Source organism: Pyxicephalus adspersus, chromosome 6 (assembly GCF_032062135.1).
Source record: "Pyxicephalus adspersus chromosome 6, UCB_Pads_2.0, whole genome shotgun sequence".
NCBI classification, from domain to species: Eukaryota; Metazoa; Chordata; class Amphibia; order Anura; family Pyxicephalidae; genus Pyxicephalus; species Pyxicephalus adspersus.
Window position 1 is genome coordinate 48,768,154 of NC_092863.1, and position 5,320 is coordinate 48,773,473.

Below are 5,320 nucleotides of genomic sequence, written 5' to 3' on the forward strand. Positions count from 1 at the left end.
ATATTGTTTTTTAATATTTCTGGTAGGGGTCTTTCCTGTTAATTGCAGCTGTTTAATATATGACATACCGGTACTTCCTAATGGGAAACTACTGACTTTTTTATAGCTCTCAGTTTTCAATGCATATTGGAGTTTCTAATCAGCACTACAGTTACGCTTTCTGTTGGGCTGTGCTCCTCCTCTAATTGCAGCAGCTACCTGAAAGTAAGACACATTAAAGAAATGAGGCATTGCATAGAGCTTTAGGTTGAGGTTAGGTGAGAATTTTGTTGGATTTTAAACGTTGGGGACCGAAATACCTGATTTTTCCTCTTGATTTCTATAACCTGACTGCATCCTTCTTGGGGTAGTGCATGATTACAATGTGAATTACTACTTTAGGCTTTTATTTCTACAGGTGGAGATAAACCATCAGTAATATAGTGGAACTATACAACTTATTTGAGTATTTGTTGTGTAATTGGTGATTAAACTTGATTGCATTCATTGGATATCCTAAACAACAAACTTCATTAAGCACAGTAAGTGAAACTGAAAAATGTTATGTATAATACCTTAAGATATTTTACACCTGGTCATACGTATATGTATATATGTATCACCATAGTGCAACCCCAATCCTATTTCCCTTATAATGGGTTTTCTTTATGTTTAGAAAGGCCAACCTGTTCAACCAGCCATTTCCAGGCAAAACAAGCAGAAGTTATTTTTCTATGGTATTTGTGATTTGTAGTAACAAACACTAAGTAAGTTTTCATTTCTATTATCTTTTATTTATAGAACACACTTGAATTGATTATATATGTATATGACTTGTAAGTATTTTATACGGGGTTGATATGACAATTTATTGTAGAGTAAGGCCAATAAGATACTACTATAAGTTTGCTTTATGGTGTATAGGATGCGATGTGAATATATGTGCAATATATATAACCATATTATTTCATAAGGTTCTATTGATTATAATGATATACCATTACTATTATAATTTCTAAGGTCTAGGGGACAAAAAATACCAACATACCGTATGTATCTAACAGAATTTATAGATGTTACTATCTGGCTTTGAAGACAAAAGACCCCTCCTCTCTGTATGAATACAATAAAGTTGGAGGAAGAGATACAAGAGATTTATTCTAAGATTGTATACTTTTAGCATATCAATTGTGTTATTGAATTCTTGTACTTATTTTAATATAATACAATATAAAAAAATATATTTTTATATATATAAAAAACTTTATTTCTCTTTTTGTTGTATCCTTTATACACAAATAAATTATTCATAGCGGAACTATATTTGAAAACAAAAATTTCAGAGTAGGTTGCTCTTTATAGCAGATTAGATAGGCGGTGTCCCTTCTGCAATAAAGGAAACTTACCAGCCAGTTTGCAATTTTCTGTTAAATGCACACGAAGGTGCTCATTTACAGCTCAGCGCATGATCCCAGCATTCTTGGGTGCTGAGCATGTAGACAGGAATTATGTCATTCCAGCTTGGTGAATCAAAATGAAGTGAGATGGCCAATAAGGAGGTGGGATAGCCAAACGAGAGGCGAGTTTAGTTCTGCTTTAAATGGATCCAACATTACAAGAGGGAAGAGGCAGTAGAATTTCAAAGACTGCTTTGAGTACAAATATATTATTTATTATTTTACATGTACTTTTAGTATATTTAAAAATAAAGCAAATTAACCCTAATTAATTTAATTGGGAACATTGGTGCATGAGACTTTATAATGAGTAAATCTTTAATAACCCATTTCTATAAACACTGAATAGATATGTTCATTTAGGTACTTACTTTTCTGTGGATGATTGCTGCTTTTATAGAGTAAGAAAACGCCACTATCACAGTATTGGATAATTAAGTTATTACTCTGTGCCATGCCTGTACGCTTATCCTCCTGGCAGTTTACTGCATCACAATCAATGCCGCCCACGGCTGAAGTGATTCCCCAGCTGGATGAGTTCAGCAGCTAAAAGGCAACATCTTGTAGGCTTCAGGTAGCAGTATCAGAGAACTGTATGTAGTACAATGTTCAGGCAGGAAAATGGGAGGGTGAAAGTTGGCGAGCTGCATCCAGCTTCCAAGTAGAACAAATGCCATGTAGAACTAATGATTTAATAGGATCTCTTGTGCACAGGTGCAGTCTGTAATACACAATGAGAGTAACTAATTACTGCTGTCACATTTCTTGCAGGTCTCACTATGCCATCTGCAAAGATTATTCATACCTCTTTGACGATGCCATTCAAGCCATCTCATTTTATGTCAATAATTCTGACAGATAAATTAAGTTCATTGATATAAAGATAAAATATCAAGCAAAACTCATAAGGTATTAGACAACCCAACTGGTAGCTGAGCACAGAGGTCTGAACACCAAAGAATGTTATACACATGTGAAATGCATGCAGATGACTAGAAATGAAAAAAATCACTTAAACTGAGTTTGGACAGTAGATTGGGAACATTTGTAGGTATCTGTGCTTTCTGCTTGAATTGTACTGTTGATTCTATTTCCTGTCACTCATTTAAACAAGTGAAACTGAATAAGATCACATAAAATCTTTCTACCAGTTTAGAAGTGGTGGAGATAAGGATATTTTTACAATGAGTAACTTAGAACTACCAAGTAGAATAAGTATTCTCAATGCTATCTATTGTAGGCTTCTTTCTTTGGGACTGATTTATTAAATCTCTCCAAGGCTGGAAAGGATACACTTTCATCAGTGAAGCTGGGTGATCCAGCAAACCTGGAACTTTTTTTCAGGACTTGCATATAGGCTCTCCCTGCGCACTCATCATGGCTAGCCTTCATTATTACCATGCCCCACCTTCTTTTTTATGACTACACCCCTCCTAATAATGTTAGAAATGTGTGAATTGAATAGTGTTTTGCTAAAAAACTGAATCACTCTCCTTCTTATCTACACAACATAAACACTCATTGATCCATGTTCCAAAAGTAAGAACTAGTTGGCCTAATCACACTGTTTAAGATGGCACATGAAGTGTACACAGCACAGCTTTACATTTTTGACACACTTGTAAGCTAATTTTAGAATTTATGAAGTGTCTAGAGTAAATCCAATGCACAGTGAGAGCATACAAACTCCTTGCAGATGGTGTCTTGGCTGGAAATTAAACCTGAGACCGGTGTGTTGTATCCTGGACTGAACTCAAATGCAGGAGGAGGAATAGAAGGCTCCCAACAAACTGGCCTCACAGAAGTAAAGGCTTGACAATGGTCAAAACATAATTCCATGTACTCTCTGCCACTATCCTTATCCCCAAATACACCGTCATAAAGCAGGACATAGCTCAGCAAACCTCACCCTCTTATGGCCAAGTGGAAGTGGGGGATTTTTTCAGCCAATTGCAGCGGTCTTCAAAAAAAGTACCACTTTTTGTATTTGATTCATCAACAAATGTAGCTTTATTACAATGATAGTAGCTCATTTCACATAGTTCATGCAACTATTAAAAGTGTATGTACTATGTAGTGGCTGAAGTAGGGTGTTTCAACAGAGAGGGGTGAATAATTAATGGTGTAGGTGCTGTGTCCAATAGGGAAAGGCGTTGTGACTAAGAAAAGTGTTGTGACTGATGAAGAAGATGCTGTGCTGTACTGGCATTAAATTGATTAGTTAAAGAAAATTATTCTCCCCATTATTGTTCAAGTTCCAACAGGAACATCAAATTTACTGGATGCCAATAATGTTTTCTGCATAAACTTTAAACATTTGCATAACTGAGCACTATAAATGTTATCAATGGCAAATTTGTGAATAATGCAATTTTTGAATGATAAAAATTAGTTTTGGCTCACACCTAAGTAGCCCAAACTGCACTTTGGTTTCAATGTTAAGTTTCCACAAATACCAATAACAATTTCTGGGGGAGCTAGTTAACTTAACTGCATATTTTTGAGGCATGGGAAAACCAAAGTCTCTGAAGGAAACCCAGGCAAACACAGGGACTACATACAAACTCTTTGCAGTTAGTGTCTCCACTGTTAGGACCCAGCGATGCAGAGAGTGTGCCCAACTTGATGCCATCTTAACATTATTTTAAAGCTTTACTCACAGAGATTAATTTCCACGGTTGCTTTGTAATGTAAGGTATTAAAAGCAAATTTAAAAAAAATGAATTGTGCTGGACATGTTGAGGGCCACACTTGAGGCTTATATTCACCAAGTTGACTATTACTTGCTACAAAGCATGGTGATAAAGGGTTAAGTTTGATGTCTCATTTATAAAAAATACATTTATAATGGAATGAAACTCTGATGCCTACTGTGTATTGGTACATGTTCCTAGCTGGCATCTTAGAAGATAACATTAATGCTCAGAATTACCTTTTAGCTGTCGCTGCCCTAGAACAGATTGAGATTGCTGTCTGCTTTATAGGCTCTGAAAACATTTGTATCCTTGCGGGTCCTATTTCAGGGCCATTAGATTTATTATCTCTCAGAGTATTGAAGCTGCATCTATTTTTTCCATGCTGTTGTGAAGCTTTAAGCTAGAACCACTTTGTAATAGGCAGTGAGAGACGGAAATACTTGCCTTTGGATTTCCTGTAGACCCAGTGTAAAATGCAGAGGTTATTGCTCTAATGGCATCAATAAAACCATCTCTGACATTAGAGACATAACTCATAATCTCTCAATTTTGGGACATAAAGCAAATTAAATAACTATCTTATAAGAGTCAATTACTCTAATCGCCTGCATTGCCAGGCTGGTATCAATGTTGAAGGTTCAAATGGAAATGACTAGATAATTACATTGTCATTTGCTCAAGTGTGCAGAATGTAAAAAACGTTGCTGCATCCATGTTGTACATTTTCAAAGCATTACAATGGAACAATATTATCCTTAATTTGGAATCTATGTAATTGGTATTGTACATGTATTTTCTACCTTGTTTTACTAAAGAATTAAAGTATGCGATTGTCCTTCAAAAGTATTGTTGGTTTCTAATGGCAATCTAAATCACCCACAACTAAACAAAACGTATCTCTAGCCAAAACATATTTGTGGGGAGCTTTGGTAATTTTATTGTACAGCACTGCATGTGTTTTCACTATATAAAACATGTTTAATATTATTATTAATAATAATAATAATAATAATAATAATAGTTACTGTCCCTGCTGGGAGATTCACTCTCTCTATTCATCTTGCTGACTATTGTCACCACAGTAGATTAGAAATAGAAAATTCAAAATTCTGCAGTTCTTACCAGTCCTTTTTACACTCCACTAACAGTGTAATAATTCCCCCTTAGTTAAGAAGGGCTTCCTCTTAC

General features: G+C 35.3%; 1 long non-coding RNA gene across 1 annotated transcript; it reads left to right on the plus strand.

The window, feature by feature from the left end:
* The first annotated feature begins 412 nt into the window (after nucleotides 1-412).
* LOC140332540 (uncharacterized) lies at nucleotides 413-2,675 on the plus strand. Its single transcript, XR_011921160.1, has 3 exons — nucleotides 413-521; nucleotides 656-746; nucleotides 2,208-2,675. It is a non-coding gene; the product is annotated as an uncharacterized lncRNA (long non-coding RNA).
* Nucleotides 2,676-5,320: the final 2,645 nt, after the last annotated feature.